General features: G+C 36.6%; 1 protein-coding gene across 14 annotated transcripts in view; it reads right to left on the bottom strand.

The window, feature by feature from the left end:
* LOC137237910 (collagen alpha chain CG42342) overlaps positions 1-23,751 on the bottom strand; it is a 506,444-nt gene that overhangs the window by 73,998 nt on the left and 408,695 nt on the right. The gene's annotated exons all lie outside the window — the stretch shown is intronic.

The following is a 23,751-nucleotide window of genomic DNA, read 5'->3' as shown; positions in this document are numbered from 1 at the left end:
CAATATCAGTAAAAAGTGTCGAAAAACAACTCACAAAATTTCACTTTTAATATTTCAAAAAAAAGTTTACGAATGCGAAAGCTTTTAACACTTGTAAAACTGAAATAAAAGTTTTTAACATTACCCCAGCCCATAAAAAACTTTTAATATCTTCAATTATTTTTCGCTTTAACGCGGATTTTTGCTACGTTAAAAGTGTGCGCCTTTCGTCTTCTTAAAACTTTATATTTCCCTTCGTATGCTGTATGTATGTATGCAAAAATACGAATTTTGGTTCAACAGACTTTGTATACACATTCATAGGTTTGTATGTACGTATTGTTTCACAAAACACATAATTTATTTGCTGTTTTTATTGGCAATATTGGTAATTTATATGCTGTTTTGTATGTTTTTCAATATACTCGTATTTATTTATATTTCATAGCGCTAGCAAACTTTGCCTTTGTTTTCTTTAAAACAAGACGCGGTGCTAAAGTGCCGCAATATTCGCCTTTGTTTTCATTTCATTATTTCATTGTTGTTGATTGGGCATCAACCCATAAAAATACTTTGGCAAAATGTTCAAGATCTTGCATTCACCAATTTGCTATCATTGAATGTATTTTTGGATTTAAATACTCTCTATTTGCACAGCATCATGCGTTGTACCCAATATTTTTTCAGACACGGACGCCACGGCGTATACGCAACATTCATTGTAATTTTTTGGGCATGTGAAATATATCAGCTTTTACTGGAAATATTTACGCACACATGTACATACATACTATGTTTAATCTTTATATTTGGTATTCTTTATATTTGCGTGTATGTGTGTGTTATTTTTCAATCACAGAGCTTTTGTTGTTTTACCGCTAAAGCAGTAGCCGCAACCGGTAGCGCTTTATTAAGGTTTTTTTTTCTTTTATATTGCTGTTACAGTGTTTTTTTATTATCCCCATAGCTCTATCATCAGCAACCGCTATAAAATAAAGTTACTTTTCCCTTGAGTAACAATGCGGCATAAAAACAACATAACCTTACAGGAGAAAGAAAACAGAAAACAACCTAAAAATGTTTAAAGAAAAAAGTTGATCACAACAACATGAAATGTTTGAAATAGTACCGACGGTGCAGCTATGTTTAAAGATATGCAAAGTGAATTCTTACATGTATTTAATGAATGAGCAGGCGACCTGATCCCATACCTGCGCTTCGATGGGCCACAATGAGGTGGAAGGTTGATGCAAAACTGCTCCAATGATGGATGAGACGATACACGTCTACACCGGTTGCTCCAACGTAAATGAAACTGTGCTGATCTGGCGACAAGGAGCCCCTAAAAGTTGCCGGATAATGGTTTGCAGGCGTAAGTTGAATTCGTGGCCAAAACAGTTCAAACAAGAGGAAAACAGCCTAACCCGCAGCCGCATTAACTTTTATATTGACAGGTAATCAGCAAATCTCGCATAGGATAACATCTAAAAGTGTGTAACAGTAAAAGCAATCCACAGAAAGCATTGGGGTAATGGAGAATAATACGTCCATATTGGGTCCTCGGAAACTTATAAATAGATGGGCGCTTATACCATAGACGTACAGATCTGATTGGGTGAGATTAAACGAACGCGAGAGTTGCACACGAGGGGGGGGGGGGGGCTGCAAAGTATCGAAGCTCATGTACAGCGAACACGGGAGGCAGCCCTGCAAAGTGACAGTTTCGCACACAGTAAAGAACGCGTTCAAAAGGTCTGCAAAGAAGGCGATAGCCATTTGGGAGGAAATCACAACGTTAAAAGTGTCAGTCTTAAACACAGAGAAGGTACAGAATTAGAACTGCTACCCTATGTTAATGTAATAACTGTCGAAACAAGTGCAGAGAAGTTACACTTATCACTAAAAGGAGGAGACGGTAGGCTTTTGATGACTATTCTGACTGAACATTGCCTTACGGCGTCACATGCCTTTAAAGTAGGCACCTTCAATGATAACATCTGTAGATAGTGCAGGAGGAAACGTTCGAGCACATACTGTGCTCGGATTTTGCACACGCCCGACTAAGACTCCTCAATTCGGAATGATACAGCTATCAGATCAGAGGGTGGAGTTATTTTCTTATAGGTTTCTGCAGTTTGGCCGTTGAGCGAACTTCTGGTAACACTGTGTACTCACTCAGTCTATGTGAGGTCCTCTCGAGCCAGTCGATTCAACATTAGCTGTACTCTCTGCAGCTATTGGAATAGAAAAAGCTTTCAAGACGACTCTCAAGGAGAAATTTCTTTAAGCTGATCCCAACGGTAGAGGAAGATGAACGCTTATACCTATGTTAGGATACACAGATAGATATTAAATATAATGGAGGCCTTCATGTTGCCAAGTTGCGTGAGCTAGCTCTAAAGAAGACGGGCTAGCGTACTTCGCTGCAAGACGCCAATTTTCCCTAGGGCACTTGAACAAATTAATCATGATGTTGACTTACAATTTACGTACGCCTTAAAGAATACTCACAGCAAATTTTATTTGTGTTCCAAGAAATCGAAAAATTGTAGTAAATAGCAGAGATAAATACATATATACCCCATGCAACGATCAGATAGGAGGATTGTCTTCCTCATGCAGATGGCTTAAGTCATGAAATTTTGCAATTATTTAGGAAACCAGGTTTTAAAATAATTCCTAGTGACCCAGTTTCTAATAAAATAAAATTTCGTTCTTATAATTGTTAAAGCCGCCATAATCCAAAGACTGTTGTACGATAATAATAGATTGAAGTGGGCGAAAGCCTGTTGATCTAGCGGTGTCAAAATATCCAATTTCACAAGCACTTTCCCATGGCCCCATAACTATGGCCACTAACAAATCTCAGCGGTAAATATTTATCCTCAGCGGGTTGGGGGGGGGGGGGGGGGGGGGGGGCTTAGCGTAAAAGGCGACTAAAATAACAAATTGATTCAACCCTTTTAAGGATTCAAGGGGGTGGGAGGGCGGTTTCATGTGATCATACCAAATCATTCCCGAGATGGTCGGATTAGTCCTTTAGTAGTGCTTGTTACTGGAACTTACCGGATCTGTATCTGGCAAAGGATCAACATATGCCCTCGGGGAGTGTTTTTATCTTTACAACAACAACGACAGCGGTAAATATTTCTCAGGGTATTAAGTTTATATATGAGATATTGAGAACAAGTCCACACTAAAGTCTGCAGTGTCTGGCAGGATGGTTTTACTGTAAGAACAAGGGAGTGATATTTCTGAAGATCTTTCGTTTCCTACTTGTGGCAGGATGCCACAATTAAAAGGGCTTACAATGCGCATAGGCGAGGGTAGCCCCTGCTACAATGTGTATAAGAGTGCTCATGCCTAGTGGTAGACCTGCAGAGCTAGAGGGAAGTTCTAAAATCAACAGTATGTATGAAAAATTCATCATAATTTCTTTGAAAATAAAGTCGGTAGGCAAATCGTCAAAACGAAGAGACTTCTAACCAATATATATTTCATAAAGAAATTGTAGACCTGACAGTTCTCTCTTTTTTAAAGGAATTCATGCATCAAGTGATTAAAAATTTCAACCCGTAGTCCTTTTTGGTTTACTTTTTGTTGTTGTAGTAAGTTTGAAATACAAAGAACAAATTTATAACGTAAATATGTAGTATATGCATTCTAGGAGCGTGGAAAAAATTGGCGTAAGCATCGGGCTCATAAACCCTCGGCGTGTCACTAGAGCTCGATCTTGCAGTGCTTTAGCGCTTTTAGGGCTTTAGCTTAAGTGTGCTGATATTCTATAAATGCAAAGGAAGTTGTAAGGGAGTATTGTGGATATGGGCAGTGTTCGCTGTTAAAGAATCTGATGCGCTCGGGTACTAGATCTCACTGGTGTTAGCCCAACTGCAGCGGGTAAAATTTGTTTTGGCCCTGACTCTTGAGATTTTGACTTTTATAAGCCCTTACGATTCGTTCAACCCTGGGCCGATTTTTTTTTTTCAATTTACTTTTGAATCGAGTTATGCTAGTGGCGAGTGTCGAAAAATCTTCCATAATCCTCATTTACCGCATGCAAAGGTTCATACATTTTTCGGGCAACTCTCCCTCGAGTATTCTAAAACACACATATCCATCTTCTTCGTCAAATATGGATTTAATTTTATTTTATTTTACGTAACAATTTTTGCTGAATAAATAGCCAGCCTACAATGGGTAAACCCACTTCTCTACAATTGTTTGAAGAATTCCTACAAAAACAGAGTTTTCAATTCTGCCTTCTTGGATTTCCCTTGATTCTTACCGGGTTTGGAAAATCTTCAAGAAATGTTCAAACCGCAATTAAAGATGTGATAGATGAAAAGGGTTTGCTATTCATGCAAACAGATTTATCGTTGAGAAAAAGAAGAACTCCAAATACATGGGTTAGGTTAGGTTAGGTGGTAGCTGCCCTGATAAAGAAAGCTGACTTGGACAACACGGAGGTCCGTTGTTATACCACATACAACAAAAATAACGGTGACTTAGATCTAGCTACTTAGAGAATCGTTGGGTAGCAACGATAAAGCTCCGAATGATACCGATCTCAACTTTGGATAAATCCTCGGGAGATCCAAGTGAGTCGCGACTGAAGTACTTTCGCCTAATCCTGGCAAAAGCTGGACAGTCAAGCTTAAAGTGATTTGGTGATTCCACCTCACCATCTTCCATACAGCTGCAGCAGGATGGAGTTTCCAGTATATTGAGACGTACCGCATGGATACCCATGGGGCAATGCCCTTATAACGAACATAAGCGTTAGATCAAAGTTTACAAGGTATTCTATGTGGTTCGGCCTTAAGTTGTATTTGACAGGCGCGTGCAGTTGGCAACGCGCATGTCAAATACAATTACGACCAACATCACGCAATTGAAAATAGAATAAATATCATATGTCACGTCGGACGTGTTTTCTCCTGCACTTTGAAAAAATAAAGTTTTATTACAAAAGCTGACCGAGTGGTGCTCTTATTTTAATGGTAGTGTGAGGCAGACCACCGCCACGTAAAACGTTATTTCTAATTACTGTAATCGCTACGATCTGGAGGCGGCGCCCTCCTAAGTACCGGCAATACTCAGCAGGCGATAAAAGGATTGAGGTTATGACTCACACCCTGTCAAAACCCAATGACCATTGATAGGTGAGCTGCCATCCACTTTCGGCCAGAAAAATCTTGCTATCCTGCAAGACGTGGTGTCCCCCCCACGTTTGCTGATCTATCTCGAAGCCCAGCTATGGAGGAGCAATCCACAGGTGGCCAGCGGAATTCCGAAATCCCTACAGCCAACTTCATCCGGTTCAGTTATACCGATGCGGGCTAAGAGATCCGCTTGACAGTTACCTGGGATATCACTATGGTCCGGGATCCAGATAATCTTAATTGTAAAATAATTCGATGCAATCGCAAGCAAGGTCAGGCACTCCCAGACCACCCTCGATCGCACTATAGTTGAGCTCAAGGCCTTGATAGCCGCTTGGCTATCAGAGTAGATGTTAAATTCCCTAACCGTAGTAGCATTGGATAGAATTTCATCCACCGCATCCTTAATCAAAGACCAAATACATAATTAGTAACAAAAAATATATGCACAACAACTGTACAAAATGGCATTCCCAAAGTAGCATTGTTTGAATGCAAATGCAAAAATTGTATTACCGTTATGAATGATTTTTATAAATTTCTTATTTGACTGTAAGTAAAATGTAATATGTAGTAGGAACGGAAGTCACTTATTGTTCTAATGATATTCTTTTGTATCCTTCGTATGGAGAGGTCGTCAAAAATGAATTTCCAAGAAAAGCTGCATGCTGCGCAGTAAATTTGCAAGCGCAATAGTTGGGTATCCCACTGTGCATCCCTTGAGCTCCCAAAACATCGCATACAAAACAAAAAAAAAAAGATGGCAAAAAGTGAGTGAAAAAAATTTATTTAAAGGGGTTGCACATTTGAACCCATTATTTCAAAATTACAAAGTCGTTACGCGCGTCATAACGCAGGAGCAAGGGAGCGCGCAGTGCTGCACAAGCAGGCATCATCCATGCAGCAACACTCACAACTTTACAAATGAATTCTAAGCATGTTGCTAGGACAATTTTCATTCATATTTTATTATTTTACAACGTAAGTATGTGTGTGTATGTGTATATATGCATGCCGATACAAGTGTCTCTGTGGCTGCTGCATAGGAATGTGGGCCAGTGTCGTCATCGACTATAACCGAATGCCTCAAATGTGCAAAGTTGCCATCATTGCTTTACATGTCGCACGCTTTTCTCTTCTTTTTAATGTCTTTCGTGTTTGTTTTTTTGTGCCACTCTTATACTGAGTAACTTCGTTATATTAAGAGCCTTTCATGATGCTTGAAAATTTGTGTCGAAAATGTTATCGAATGTGCATTTTGTGTTCTTAGAAACAAAAAAACTCTGTAGAGGTTGTGAGGGTGTGCCAACAGCGAGGGTGATTGAAACTGGGTCGAAAAATATTTACGGACAAATGGTGGATAAAAATTCAATACAAAGAATTTAAAAAAAAAACGCGCCAAACAAAACAGCAAAGGGCGGTTATAAAAAGATAACACCAACAACCGCAAAAAGTGTAAGAAAAGAAAAGTAAAATTTAAAAACTCTGTGTAGTAATCGCTTTGGGCTTGAAGTGCCAGCTATAAAAAAGAGGGAAGAATGTAATAATCAAAGTTATATCAGCGTTCTGAACTTATTGCTTTATACACGTATGTACATACTAAGCTTATATTTCTTTATTTTCGCATTTACTACTTTTTCCTTCCGCTTTACCTCGAACGATTCTTATTAGTCATATACATCGCCCCCACTTAATGGTCTTAGCTGAGACAATCACTAGGAAAAAAGGTCGCGTGTGCACTCATATGTGATGTCGTAAGTTTAATTCTTTGATTTGTAACACATTTCCTCAATATAAAAAAGGCGCACTCACTTCTTGAAGCATAACATATTTAGGCCTTTACTTGTAGTTTTTTTTAACAATATTTTTATTTTGTTATTGGACGGTTAAGGGTGGCTAAAGCGGAAGCACTACTAAATATGGGGTACTTTGTAGATGTAAAGTTGGTTGAAATGGCAACTCAATTGTAAAAGCAGAAAAGGTGGACATTTGTGAGTATGTGTGTTTAACGTGTAAAGCGAGTTAAAGAGGTTTCCGTTTTAGAACTAATTTTCTTCTGCTTTTTAAGAACTAGTTCGGTTTGAAGGGAGTTTTCCACCATAAAAAGCGGTTTTACAAGAAAGATGCCGAACTCAGCAGAAATCGGATACCATTTTGAATAATTCGAAGGTTTTGACACCACATGAGTCTTCAGACAAGGTGACTTTATACTATGGAGTTTCTTTAACATGATGCCGGAGGAGACTGCGATAATACAATTTCCCGGTGGACGAGGACTACACAGTGTAACTGCTTACATCAAATAAGTAAGTTTCAGCAGCCCTTTCACTGTTGGAGAATAAGAATAAGAAGAAGACTTTCAAGGATTTCAAGAAGTGGCAAGTAACAGCGAAAACATTGTTCACTTAGAAACTCAACGGAGGAGTGAACCAACGAGTGCTAATTTGGCTGAGTTGAAAACAACAAAAACGTAAATATCGATGAACCAAAATTACTCTCAATAGCTACCCTAATGTATGACATGTAATAGCTGACCGTGTCGTGGAAAGATTTGATGGCCATTGGTGTATTTGAAAGATAAGCTTTATGCAGACACAAACATAGTGCGACGAATAAATCCCAAAGGATTCACTGGAAAGGGCTTGCTGCGAGGATCATAGAGGGTGCTTCAGCATAAAATGTTTTCCCAACATCACCCTTATATAAAAACAGAAGAGCGCACATACCTTCAATGGATTGGGAGTTACAGGTGAAGGAAAAATCTTGATGCTCCCAATTGGGATCATTTAAAGCTTGCGTGGCTTGTTACGTAAATCTAAAGCAACTAAGCGCAAATAGTTGATGAATAATAATGAAGCAACTCCTTTTTAGCCACCCTTCATACTTGTCGTAAGGTATGGGCGAATCATGAAAGGTACTGAAAGTTCGAGAGAAAAGGTTTCCGGATGGTATATATGCATTAACTATAAGCAAAGCTTTCCTTGCGAGGCCATGTAATGAGAATGGATGAACATGCTAGTGAAACAAAATATTCCATTCGAAGGCCGACTTTGACAGCAGAGGAAGACTCCTTTAATTTGGATTGAAAGGATGGGAAGCTCGACCAGATGTTGGATATTACAAAAGGGTACTCTTTAGATAGTTGGAAGGCCATTCGATAGGGTCTATGTAGACAAGTCGGTCGATATGGGCATTGGGTCATGAACCTAACGCCAAAAATTACTTCAATATTACCACAAAAAGGGAGTAAATTTATACTGCGACAAAATATAGGATTATTCGTCCTAAAGCGAACGACTGAAAAGATGAAAGACTCACTCACGTACATCTCAGTTTTAATGCTTCGTGAAGTGGGAGTATATTTGCATGTAAGCCATCACTGCATACACGTAGTACCGTTAAAGGGTAGTCATCTTTTCTTAAGGCTAGGTAATCCTTCGTTAACATCAATTGTCACATATCAGTGTAGAGCGTGGGTCACGAACGTTTCGATCCAAGCTCCCTTTCTCTAATTCGGGTATAAACCTGGCCTAAGCTAGTGCGGCAAAACAAGGTCTTAATGTGGCAAAGAGTTCCTTTCAACAACACAACTTCTCAAGGGCCATATATCTCAGCATTGTCTCAACGACGCCAAAAATAGGTGGAAGCGAATGCAGTTCTCATTCGACACTGGACTATTGGGGTGACGTAGGCTTATTCTCATTAATATTGAATAAGATATTGTCGTAACTTCTTCAAGTAAGTTGAGGTTTATTTTCTAAATTAGGTCATCGGAGAAACTGAAAACTTAATTTATTGATAGTGAAATTATCTTAAAGTTGAGAAAAATTCTCTAAGAGGTATGACTAACCATTTTGTTTACGTGTCATTGCGCTTTTAAACTAGTATACGTCCTAAGATAATAAAATATGGCTCAGTTCATAAAATGGAGATTTCCACATTGGATACAAGTAATTGTGTGTCTATATTTATAAAGTAAGTAATATCGTAACGCAAGACAAGTTTTTGGTGACAGTTTCATGAGTCAATCTATTTTTCTCATATCTTTTTTATTGCTTTTATGTTTATGGGCTTTATGTTTGCCGATAGGATTTATGGTATGTATGTTTAGTTACCCTATATCAACAATTCACTAACAGTTGTTGGGTTGCCTTGCAAAATTTTTGGCACAAATATGCTTAAAACACTCGGGCGGCATATCTAAAATATTTTTTCGAAGTATTCTTTAGTAAGGGATACCACATTGTTTAGACAGTAGCTAAGCAAAATTTATACATATAATAAATAATTACATGAAATTTATGCAGATATTTATATATGCAAATTATCATAAATGCGACCTAAATGCTTCATTGAGTGTAAAATATTATCTTTACTTTATTAAAAGTACATCAAAGTTTTCACTTATAAGCTCACAAAGTATTCATAGCGAAGGATGGTTGTGGTGTTATTTAAGTAACTTGCAAACTTCTGTTGTATAAGGTTAACGCGTTATCCATCGCCTTCGCATTGTACTTTGTGGTCGTAGCAGCGTTAAATCGAAGATAGAGAAACTTTAAACAAGTAACATTGAAGAGTTTTACAATTTTATACAGTATGTTTATGTTAAAGTTGCTTTTGTTTTTCTTCCTGGAAAATAATTTTGTTATTCCCGATTTATACTATAAAATACAATGTTATCTACTTTTCACAATTATTGCTCGTGTTACAAAGTTTTAATTCGACTTCCAATATCTAAATTATATAGTTTCATGATAAATTATCACAAGCATCAAATCAACACATAATTAGATCACATCATGCACCATCATATGACATCACGTCATTTCACCCCATTAAGTGGCTGTCTGTCACCTTCCAGTTGAATAGGTTGGCTGCAGCCCCCTAACTGTGGTAATTTAAATACATCTTATGGCTTATGAACCTCATTAAGTACTTCACACAGGCGAACACATGAGTGAAAACAAATATATTAACAACAGAACCATGTTTTGACTTCTAACTCTACGAAAGGATGAGGTGCTTAAAAATGTAAATTATGGCATTTGTAAACATTTGACCCGTTTTTTAAACGGTTTTATTTAGGTTGACTTGACAGGCTGCACGGCTGCACGGCCGTTGTGAACGAATTTTGTAATTAAAATTTAAGTAACTTCCCGATAAGCTACAAGCTTGAAACTTGGAATATTGTTCAGAACCCGATAGCAATGCAATAATAAGAAAAAAAATCGTCGCTAGGTGGTGCCAGGATCGATATATTCACAAAAATCGTATTTGTTGTCCGATTTGGCTCATATTTGGAACACATAATACATACAAGAATAGAAAGCGACCTATGAAAAAAATGGCCGCTAGGTGGCGCAAAGATCGGTATATTCACAAAAATCGTATTTGTGGTCCGATTTGGTCCATATTTAGAACACATAATACATACATGAATAGAAAGCGACTTATGATGTCCGATTTGGCTCATATTTGGAACAGATATTACATACAGTCCGGTAGAAGTGACATCAAAATATTTTGGAGTTGGAGGAGGGACAAGCATACGTGGCGGAGAGTCGAGTAAATTCTTTGGAAGGATTAGGACTCACATTGTAACAAATTGTCAGGAAGAAGTCCTTGTAATAATGGGTCACTAAATGAACTAAATAGAATGAGAAATAATAGACTAAAAACTTGAAAATAAAATAATAAAAAATAAAATGATAAAAAAAAATTTTTAATTAAATAGTTTTATTGAAAACACGACTTACATTAAATAATAATAATACTAAAAGCTACAAAATAATTAGGTAGGTACTAGATACTAGTCATCACACTCCTCATCAATCCAGAGCGTTGATCAGACAATTAAATAAAAGCGTTGGACGCGTCAAATTTCTATTGATAGTCATATATAAGACCAACTGAACCTTAATCAGGTTATGCTACAACTCACATTTTTAGAAATTTCACGCGCCTAACGCTTTTATTTAATTGTCTGATCAACGCCCTGGATTGATGAGGAGTGTGATGACTAGTACTTAGGACCTACCTAATTATTTTCTAGATTTTAGTATTATTATTTCATGTAATGGTTGTTTACAATAAATCCGTTTAATTAAATATTTTTTTTTTTATTTTATATATTTTTTTTGTATAAACAAGTGGGTAATAACTCAATGATTATTATTAGTACTGGTAGGTAAGCTATTAGAACATACTCGTGGATTAGTTGCCTTAAATTTGTTTGTTAAATTATCGCACGCATTAGCGGACAACTTGAGGGCATTGCGCTACCACAACCGGTAAAAAAAAGAACCTTAAAAGAGCGTAATTAGCTTCATCACGTCAGACCATTTAATGACGTCGCATCTTATACCATTATATGATATCACGTCTTTAAGTACTACGCGAAACACATGAGTAGACACGAATATATTAGCAATTCCTTTTGTGCCGCCTAACTTTGGGAAAGGCTGAGGTGCCTGAAATGCGCAACTTTATTATAAGCCAATGAGATTTGTACTTGAGCACTTTATGACGACTTTATTAAATTACATCATATCGCAGATATGGCACCGCCTCATATATCAAGATATTATGTGGTGTCATATCATGCCAATAAGCTACTTTAATCCTAGGCCTTCAGTACGTTAGGTAGATCACACCATAGCTAATTTACTATTTAACTTATATTTTTCTGTTAAATTATCACAAGCATCAAATGATCTTTTTTTAAGAGCATATTAAGGAATATCACATCACAGATAATTTTATGACATATCATTACTGATTTTAATATATCACTTATAAATATTACCCCATTAAATACTACACACAGGCGAAACATGAGCAGAAACAATATATATGGACAACTCTATGTTATATATTGCTACTTGAAATTGGGGCAGTTACTATAGTTCAAAAGAGGGCAGCAATAAACGAAAAAGCTACTAAAATTTAGCACGGGAATATTTAACTTCTACTTTTATTATTATCACTAGTATCAAACGACATAACTTCACATATCACACACAGTACGATATCAAGTAACGCCATTGATCATCGGCCTTTGGTGCGTAAGGAAAATTCAACCAAACCTAAGCTAAGCTTCTAGAATATACTATTGGAATAGTTAAACTATATTCCTTTTGTTAAATTATCATAAGCATCAAATGGAATTTTTATTATTTAGCTACATCACAACACAGAACATTTTATGACATCGCATCACATATAATAATATGATATCACAACAAAAATGGAGAAGTGTCCCTGCTGACAATTAGTGAACTTTACCGCCTGCTTCGACATATCTATATAAAAATATACAGTTTTTGGCTAGCAGAGCCATACCATTGCATCTTTTGAACAGAATTTAAACCGCTATTTTTTACTTTATTTAGAAGGGAAAAGAATCTAAATTAGCAAAACATAAGTTACTCAAACTCGCAAGCGTCTCTGTACTATTAGCATACATTTCTGTGCTGCAACATATCTACCACGTTTCAGGTATTTTCAATTTATTATGCCATTTTCAACTGATGCAAAAATAGAATTTGTATGCGTTCATACAAAAAAAAATGTGTACAAATAGGAGAAGAACATGAAGCACTGTACTGGTGCAGCTGTCCAAATTTGTATTGCTGAATTTTAATATGCTATGTTCACTGCAATAACGAATTCCAAAATCTATGCTCACACTTTCGATGTTAACTACTGTAATTTTCATATGCTATATATAAGCAACATATGCCACACGTAAAGCGCTGTTGGATATTGCATGTGACATAGAAAAACGTGGAGCTTGTTTACATTAGAAGAGTAGCTACAAATAAATATTCACCGAAAATCTTTTGGGTATAAAGGTCAGGTGCGTGCCGTATAGGAATGCTGATACATTAAAGTGCTTCAAAGAAAAAGTCGAAGTTTTCAAGTAGCATTATGAGACTGGTGATCAGACTGAAAATGCTTCAAAACTCGAGAGTTCTTAGCTGCTACAAAACGTCTCAGAGGAGGAATGAAGGGAACATTGTACTCGTACGTACTCTTTACGGAATGTTTTGATAATTTCGGTACTGTGGTGGATAAAATAATTTCTCATTAGAGGAAATTGCAAATTCTTTTAAAATGACAGGTTTATAGGTGCATAAAGCCGCTATAACAGTTTGTCATCGTTTTGGTTCCATTTACCTGGGAAGCGGCCCGGCGTCCATTTAATGTCCAAAGTGAACTTCAAAGAGTGTTGTAATTAGCAATTATGAAGAGATTTCGAATTAGTGCCGGAAATGCCCGCGTGGACCCAAATCTACACGATTTGAACCGGAAACTTAACCTGGTAGTTACGTTCATATTCTAAAATTGCTTAGACCTTGATCTATATAAACCACCCACATGCTATATTTTTGTTTTTGCTTCTGAGATTAACTTCAGACAATCGAAAATTTACTTGCAAATGTCAAATATAATACAAGCTTCGTATATTATTCGATGTAAATTCCACATATAAAAGTATTAAGCCAGCTGTGAATTTCACATTACTTTTTTTTCTGTTCAGGCGACATCTCCAGAGGCATAAGGGGTAGGTATTTTCTGAACCAATCCTCAACGGGCTGAATATTAAAATTTGACCTATACATACTTCGTTTATATATGGTGTCAAATTTGGATAAGACTCACCTTAAGGCCTCTTTCACATGACGAGTCCACCACTAGTTATAAGAAAAGAGAAGGAGAAAGACGCACGCCTGTTTAGAAGGAAAAACCGTGAGGCAGAACAGCGTGTCTGCGAGGAGCTTCAGATGCTGGCTGATACAAATAGTGCCCGAAAATTCACCAAAAAATCCGGCGCATTGTTTCCTATAGGAACGATAATGGCGACTTCGTAACTGACGTGCAGAGTGTGCTTAGGCTGTGGAGGGAACACTTGCGATAAACTGAGCGAATAGTCAACAAACTGATTGAATCTTATCAGTGCGGCTTCTGGCCTTCTAAACCTACTATCAACCAGATCTTTACGATGCCCTAGATCCTGGAGAAGACCCTTAATAAGCGAATATGCCATCACCATCTTTTGGTCAACTTCAAAGCAGACTTTGGCAGCGCGAATTCAAACACCCTGCAAACATAGGAGGGTTCTGCCAAATGGCGTTGAGCGACGCCACCAGCTCCGCAAGGTTTCGGAAGGATATCTCCGAGCCATCATTAACACCAAAACAATGGCAGCCTGGAAATTAAAAAAAAAAAAAAAAAAAAAAATTTATAAATAATGACTCTAGTCAACCAGTGCTGCTTTGGACTGGGTAGGCAATTGAAGAACAACAAATTACGCCTTAAAAGTCGCTCATTATACCTCTCTTGATGTATGGCTGGGTGTCATAGACGGTGTGAGGAGAAGATGAGATGGCTCTTGCAGTGTTCGAGAGAAAAGTTCTTCGGAAGATTTACGATCATTTCCGTGATGCCGGCGACAAGTATCGAAGGAGGTATAATGATGAACTGTATGAGCTTTAGGCAGACATGAGGATAGTGCAGCGAATAAAAAGCCAAATATTTCGTTGGCTAGGTCATATTAAGCGCATGGACGAATACGCTCCCGCCAAGAATATATTTCAGTCGACACCGTTTGGAAGCTGAGGAAGGGGAAGACCCCCACTGACCTCCCTTGGTGCTACCAATGGGCGTCAGTTATCGCGAAATTAATGATGATGACAAAGTAACTCGCCTAAAGTTTGAATTAGAATGTTCCAAACTTAAAAAAGGTATCGATGGTTTTTGGTTTTGAGAGTAAGACACTCTAATAAAGAAATATACTTCACGTTCACATTTGTGTATGTTTGTGTAGTATTATAAAATTTCTTATGAATTTGTACACGTGCTCGTGAACTGGAAAAATTGGTGTGAGTGACATTGTTTTTGTTTGCGTGAATTTTTGTGTGTGTTCAAGAAATGCGTGCCAATGCATTTCGTAGTAGCCACTTATATATTGAGCGTATGTATATATGTATGTGTGTGTGAGTACATAGAAGTGCTCATATACTTAAGATCACGTTTCTACGCCAGAACTTATGTTACGTGTTTACGCTTATTTGGCCCGTTTTCGGATTCGTTCGTTTTGGCCTTGTCATATTTTATTATATCATATTGTTTTTATTCGCCCGCTAGCGGTTCGAACAACAATAAAAAAGAAAAATTAATGCCAAAAATAAAATTACGTATAAAAGCTGGCAAGTGCATATATTAAAAATATGCGACTTTTATAGCATCTTTTCAGACTGTGCAAGTTCGTGAGCACTTTGCGAGTAAAATTTTGTTCTTATTGCATGTTTTCGGTTTTTTTTTTTTGGTTTTTGGTTAGTTACACACGCTCGACCCGGATTCGTTATAGCTTTGCACTTATAAACATATTTACAGATGTATTCACTCTTTTATTGTTATCATATTTTTTGATATTGCTCAGTAGATTTGTTTTCATTTTTCCCCATTGAAACAAATTATTAGATTCATAATAAGAAAAATCAATGAGACAACGAACAAATATCGCTGGCAATAAATGACAATAAGGGCGGAGTATGAGTCCTTGTTATTATGCCAAAAGCGAAGTGAAAAGCGTAGGAAATACCCTTAAACACCCACAGGCTCTATGTTTATTAAGTGTATCTCATAATTTGCAACAGAAATAGCAGCAGGCGGCCAAAGAGCAATTTGGCAACGCACTAACCAACAATGTGTGCATCGACTGGAAAAGGAGAACTATTGATACAAATTTTTCCTAACCTAAGGCACCAAATAAGTACTAGTTCGATAATAACTAGATTTTCTCTAATTCAAACTTATATTTGATAAATATGCCATCTTCAACAAAAAAAACTGCTAGCAGCTATCAGGAGCTCATTGAAGGGGTTGATAAGCGCAATACAAAGTTTTATAGCTTCAAAGCTTCCGCAACCCAATTGTCAACCTCACATACGCGAGGAGAATCCTGTTACATATATAAATGTTTCATACACATATTTAGCAGGCGAGGCTCTGGCGACCCCAAAGTTTCTCTTGTATCTAGGGGGTGGCGAGGGCGGGATCGCCAATAATGTTTAATTATCTGTCAAAGGACCAACAACATCGAAAACACTCCCCAAAGCCTGCGGGGAGTGTCTTTATCGTTAGTACAACAACAATAACAAGAGCTTCGACTATAAGTATGCTTTCTTAACTCATATTTGAAGTTGAAATAAAATAGTGCGTAGTAGATAACTTATTGAAACGCCTTATGAAAGTTGTACGCTTTTGCTTGGATTACTTTGTTTGGCGTAGCTTGTATAAGAACGATTCAATGAACCAGCCAACGGCTGGTATACAGAAAGCTACCAACTAAAATATTTCAAGTTTTCGACTGGATCAGAACTATCTTACAAAGGCAGCTGATATTTCCAATGCAGATATTCACGAAGGGGTTTGTGACTATCGAAATAGAGGATAAAATCGTATTAGATATAAATATATGTCAAATGTATTGATATTACAGAAAAATTACAAAGTTTACAAATGGCGATATTTTCTTGAAATGTTTCTGAATTTAACTTCTACATCAGCTAGCTTCTCGGGAGCTGAGTATTGAACTCTGAACTCAAAATCTCCAACATTCATTCTTTATGCTAGTGTAAAGGCAGATGCCTTTATCCACTCAGCTATATGAATACCCCGCTGCTGGCTCGAATGTTAATTTCTACACTAGTTCGGAACTACCGAAAAAGTACCAATGAACCAACTTAGAACCAGTGGATGATTTTATCTGGTTCAGAGCTACAGAAAAGGTAATTCAGTTGCTACAATTCCCTCTGCCTAGGACATGGCCATGTTAAATGCGCCAGTTGAAGGTATGTAGAAGAGATAGAGGGCGAACTAGTTGAGGTTTAGAGAGTAGTAGATTTTCCCTACAGGGTAGATTATAACAAAAGAAAAAAGCTTAAAGCATAGATACGAGTATGTGCATTGCATACATAAGTAGGACAAATAGCAATAGTCTTGTATATATATATTTTTATATTTTTCGTTTTTCAAATATTTTTGCTATTATGCATAGCAGCCAGTAGTGGGGGCAATAAAGAACAACATTTTGAATAATATCTTGCGTAACTTAATCTACTTGTTTTAAACTAGGAGGGGAATCCTTAAAAAAATTACGCACATAAACAATTTAAATCTACTCCACCCAGCTACCCGGCTAAGAAGGTTAAGATCCAAATATGCTGTTTTGAAACGCAGCTTAACAGTTTTTTAAGAAAAAAGACTTGGCAAGACTCAGCTTGAATAAAAAAATAAATAAATACTTGGCGCGATTTAGCTCCGAGAAGATAAAAGCCACTCTTTTAATTCCGCTTCGTGCTCCTTTTAAAATTGGCAGGACATGCTTTATGCCGACTTCACACGGCATCTACAAGGCAGATGAATTTTCACTGAGAAGCTTTTCAATGTAGAGTATTTGTTAAAAATATTAAATAAATGAAAAAAACTTGTTCCTAAATTTTTGATTCTACCTTGCCCAGGAGTAGAACCCATGCACCTCGGTGTGGGAAACGGAGCACGTTAACACCACGGCGGTTGCCTCAGGCTCAGTTTACGTTTTATATTAGGCCATCGTCATTAACTAAGAATAGTTCTAGGAAACTTGCTGTTTAAACACGGGTCGCCAGAGAGGGATTGTTGTAAAATTCTTGTGTTTGAAAAGTATAATGAAGTGGAGGTTGAGTTCAGATAGGTCAGGGCTGTTACTATTACAGTACCTGTATCGAAGTTGTGTTAGAGTACCGTTCCTGCGCATAAAAGACAGATTTAATGACCTTCGAACTTATTCTAATCGGTTGCAGTATGGAATAATTACTAGCCAAAATTGTGCCAACAGCGCTGAAGTCTGGGCTATATCTGTTTAAATTAATTCAAAGGCTGCGACTATTTAAAAAGCACCGACTACTCAACCAGCAAAGAACGCGTTAAATATGTCTGCAATCGCCATTTGGCAGGATAGCACAATGTTAAAAGTGCAATTGAAAGAACTGCGAGATGATAACAATAAAACTAGTACTGTGGCTCTATCTACGGTTCAATGGAATGCTATAGGATGAAGTGGCTATTTGATGCGTTGCTCTCCATGAAAAAATGTCAGGTTTAGCGAAGTAATAAAATGAGCGGGATTGTAGGGGTAATTTTTCTGGTGCTCATGAAGAAGGTAAAAAAGCGTGGTGATTTCTTTCGGACTAATTTTGGAGCTATAGCGGGTCTATTTGAGGACCATATCTGGCCTATTTTAAGATAGTTTCGTATTATTTTTCTAAACAGATATTATCGAAACCACTTTTATATAATTTCGAGGTTTATTCATGACATTTTTCGGATTGTTACGTTATTATTTCCAGCAAATTTCATGGAGGATCCATTTTAGTATAATTTTGGAATTATTTGGAGGTACATTCGGAATCCTTTAGGGATCATTGGAACTATTTCGGAGACAATTTTGAATAATTTCCGGATTTTTTGGAGTTAAATTCTTAATTGTATTGTTTTGAAACGTTTTTGGAGATATTTTTGGATAATTCAGGTATTTTTTTGGGACTATTTGGGGATAATAACAGACCATATTCGGGATTATTTCAGGATTACTTGTAAAACATTTCGGGATCATATATAAACTTCAGCATAATATATTGCTTTCGCAATCAGTTCGAAATTATGTCGGGGTATCTGCTGGATCATTTCGGGATTATTTCGACACTATTTCAACATGATTACGGAATAGCTTATGAGATATTAACGGAAGTACTATGGCCGCTTCGGGGCCATTTCGAAAATTGTCCAGGATATTTTTTCGGATCACTTCAGAGTTGTTCACGAATATTTTCGAGATTGTTTATGATATCATTGCAGGTCTATTCTTGGATAGTTTCGATATTAGGTAGGATAACTTTGGAAATATTTTGTGATAATTTCGGGACTATTTCATGACATTTCGGAACAATTCCGTAGCTAGTAGGGATTTATTTAAGAAAAGTTTTCGAGGTAGCTTTGATAATATTGCAGTTTTTTTCAGGATTATTTGAACACCATTTCAAGTCTCATTCCTGAAAAAAAGGGCTTTGAAGAGATTTACAAGCTCTAAGTAATAGAAACAGCTTTCGCCTTGTCCGTCCTGATATTACGTTGTTTATATTTTCCCCAAATTATTAAGTAAATTGCTTTAAAAAATAGTTTTCATACATTTGAAGCAATAATACATGTTTTGGATTTCGTTTGCCGTTATCTCCGTTTTCTGCAGAATAGTTTAAGGATTCCTTTCGGTGTGTTTTCGAAATTATTTTCTAATAATTTCTAGAGTTTTCGATACAATTAAGGGGCGATCTTGTTCGGATTGCTTTGGGTATATTTTTTTACATTTGAAAAGCACTTCAAGAATATATCGGAATAAAATCGGGACTATCATTTCGGGATTATGTCGTCAAAATTTCGGTATAAATTCGCATTTGTTCTCGAAGTCGTTTTGGTATATTTTTCCACCAGACTTTTTCGGGTATGTTTAATAATTTTGTTACAAACGATTTTAACATCAATGCGGGGTTTGTTGAGAATAATTTCGGATCTACTTATTGTAGGGATCATAACGAAATTAGTTCGAGATCATTTCGAGCCCGCTTCGAGATAAATTGGAGATCAATTTGGATCTATCACTGGAACATTTCGGTACTGTATTTTTGTTTTTTATTTAGAATTGTATTAGAAGCTATTTCGGACCTATTTCTGATAGTGTTAAATTTTCAGGTAAGTTTTGGATTTTAGTTCAATTAAATTTCATAGTTTATTTTCATCGTGCGGACAGAATTGAGACAAAAGGCACTTCTCCGAAGCAAAATGTAATGTTCCACAAACTTTAGCCAACGAACGGCCACCCGCAGTAATTTTCCAACCATAATGAGCGACTCGGTAGCTGTGCCAATAAATGCAGTGCAATCGATTTCGTAAAGTTTGGTGCCAAGTTCACTTTGCTTTTCATCGAATTCCTCAGATAAAAATCTGATAAATTATTTAAGCAAATATGATAACGACTAAAAGATATTCCAACATCGAAACGCTGAACTAGGCTTTTGAATTTTATTTTTTTTTTTAAATATTTTGAAGGCCGCAGTCATGGAAAAAGTTGCTATATCGGGTCAAAGTGAATGAATCCTCAAATCTAAATTACTTTCACACTTGAGTTTCTGAGCAAAAGCTGGGTACTTTGCTGCTCTAATAAAACATAAAAGCCGTAAAAAAAAGAGTTGGATAAAATTCCCGCTTTATGTGCATGAGCCCCATTATTTTTGAAGGTTGGGCTTTGAAAAATTTCCGAAATTATATATCTAATGCTTTATGCCCAGCTAGATTAAAGCAAGCACTGTGTCTTTTACCTAAGACTTTCGAATACACTTCAAGCCATTTCAGTGCGGGTGACGATTTGACGAGGGTGTTACACAGTTTATAGGTACATATATGTAAGTATTTATCTATAGAGCATCTTTGATCAAATTTGCTATACATGAAACGTTTAACGAGAGATATTTTCTTACAATTATTCCAGATTTTCATTGAACATTAAACACTGTCAGCCAATTTTGTTATCGCCCCCACATCATCTGTTGTCGTCGTTTTGTTGCTGATATTTTGCACAAGATACGCTGATGTTGTCAATGCTGGCGCATTTTGAAGCTAAAACTGTTGTTAACAATACGTTACACACATATTTATTACCCGTTATCGTTGTATACATTTTTTATTGTATTTTTTTGCAGTGCTTTTGTTTTTGAAATTGAAATGTTGACAGATATCAGTGTTGTTTGTTGCAAAACCCAAAGTGCCAATAAAAATGTTAAGTAGCTTTGCCTTGTCAGATGAAAGATGTGAACGCAAAGGCAAATATGAGTCTTAGGGATGTTAAATGAAGTGCGTTTAACGGGAGTATAATCGAAGACGATTTTTTAGAGTAGGTAGTACAAGAACCACGAAATCAATAAATAAAAGAAGAATGTTGAATGAAATAACGCCGATTTTCCATCGTGAAAAACATTTGTAATTACTAATTTGAGAGGACATGAAATCATATGCACCTCTTAGCTGTTAAAGACGTCCAACCCAAAATAAAAGAAAATGTAAGACGCGATATACCCCGAAGAGATTTTAGGCCGAGCTTTTCCTCCAATTTGCGTCGGGCTCATTTTTAAATTTTCCTACAAATTGCCGGGGTCCATGTAATATGCCGACTCCGAAAGGCATCTGCAAGGCAGATAAGTTTTCACTTAAACTTTACTTTTATAATAAGAGTAAACGTAAGCGTAATATATTGATATGCTGTATGGAGGAGTACAGAATGTAAGCGTAAGTGTGGGAAAGGTGGGTATAATTAAAGGAAAAGAGGGGAGAGGAAAGGAAAGATTGGGAGTCTAAACCAACGCCAAAAGCGGAGACTTGCCTTCAATTTACTTTCGAAGTGTTAAGGATTTGTTATCGATGAGTTATCGGTTTTTTATCGGCGGGATATGGGTCTCTTATATATTTCTCATCGACGAGTTACCGGTTTGTTATTGGTGTGTTATTGAGGAGGAAAACCTAATCCGGAATAGAAACCCAACGGCGTGTTATCAATTTTTTATCGAAAATTTATCGATTTATTGTAGTAAAGTTGTCGATTAATCATGAATTATTGATATGGCGTCTACAAGTTATATACATACTTTACACCGAAAATTTATAGGAAAGTTACCAATTTGTATTTACGTGTTAACGGATTGTTATAGAAAAGTTATGAATTTGTTATCGAAAACTTTTTATTATTAAAAATTTATCCGTTAGCTATCGGAGTATCACCGGTTTGTTATCGGAGTGTTATCGACGACTATTAACGACGTTTTGATAGACGTTATGAAACAGATACCGATAAAATAATACAATATAAAATGATTGACATATCAGTAACCCGCCGATAACAAACCGATAAGAAACTAATAAGGGGCCGATGCCTCTGCCATAACAAGCCGATAAAAAACCGATAACTCGAGGATGATTTCGCTTTCGATAATAAACCAATAATACAATAACTTATAACTTATCGGTATGTGTCGTTACCGATAAGATACCGACGAAGCTCTTCTCATGTAGCCCGAAATTAATTCTCTCTCGTAAAGTTTCGTCTGTTGTGGGTTAACTTCATGGGGACCTCTGCTTAATTTAAAAACATAAGTTTTTTAGATGCCCCTTTTTGCAAACGTTCGACATTCGTTATAACTTCGATACGGAGCATTTTAAAGCGAAATCGGCATTAGTTATTTAAATTAATCGGAATCTTCGTTTTTTGGGAATCGGAATTGCAGATCCGTAGCATCCCTTAAACAAAACAACTTACAAGGAGTAAAACATGCGCATATTTATACATACTACCAAGAAAAAGCACATTTGCAAATCACGAACATTAAGCAGGAGTTAAAGATATGTGAACCCGACAATAAGCGCCAAACTACTTAAAGTGATATTACTTTTAGGGAGCTTATTTGTGGCAGACAAATAACGATATATTACACAAAAAGATGCTTGATCGTTAGGTTAGATATATTTTTTGAACTATGAAATTGCAAAAGCATAAGCAGAAAGACCAAACTCAAGGATAGAACAAAGCTATCGTTTGGCTGTCTGCCCAAATAAAGTAATAGGCATTATAAAGAATAACAATCAGCGCAACTTCTTCATTCAAGAAGCAAAAAAAAAAAAAAACAACTTGATAATGCCATAATTTGGCATTCACTTCATTGTCGTAAACTTTGTTATTTAGCTCAATCAATAGCAAATGAATCCTTAAATAAGTATTATTGTGCACGTGAGAATTGTCCGATTGCTGAACAGCAGGTAAAATAAGCAAAATGATAGTTTAGTAATTTTATGTTGTTGCTGCTAACGCGTAATCGGCAACCATTTAGCGAAATGTGTTGTACTTAGTTTTGATTTTTGTGTCACAAAGTTACTCGCGGCTGAAAATGTTGGATTGTTTCTTTTTATCACACGTTCTATTTTTTGTGCAGCATAATTTTTTCCCAGGTAACCAATACATATAAATATAGGTTAATTACGTGTAGAGCGTACAAATCCGGAGATTAGCTACCTAACAGATATTGTAGAGAATGGATAGGTGTTTTTCCCTACAAAATTTTACAATTTATCTTATTTTAAGACATGAAACAAAATATGTAGTTATTATAAGCTATATTAGCTGCAATAATTTTAAAATATAAACCACCGAATATAAGCGTTATGTTCTTTATAATGAACCATCTAGTACGACAGAGTTTGCTATGCCGGAATTTCGACTTTCACGTATTAAAAGCTGTTCACACTGCCCTCTCTAATAACCATTTTTTTCTCCAAACCTTTTGGATGGTAGTGTGCTCGCCTATGAGACCAAACATCACAAGGTTTTTTTTTCGTTTTTCAAAACAGGGTCACTCCTCGGGAGTGGTTTGGCAAAAACTTTCCCATCTTTCTTCCCAGTGACAATACCGTCAATTTGTAGAAAAAATTAAAACGTAGCATGACGCGAATAGAAGCTCGGAATAGAAGC

Source organism: Eurosta solidaginis, chromosome 1 (genome assembly GCF_040869045.1).
Source record: "Eurosta solidaginis isolate ZX-2024a chromosome 1, ASM4086904v1, whole genome shotgun sequence".
NCBI classification, from domain to species: domain Eukaryota; kingdom Metazoa; phylum Arthropoda; class Insecta; order Diptera; family Tephritidae; genus Eurosta; species Eurosta solidaginis.
This window is presented reverse-complemented; position numbering and strand designations above follow the sequence as displayed.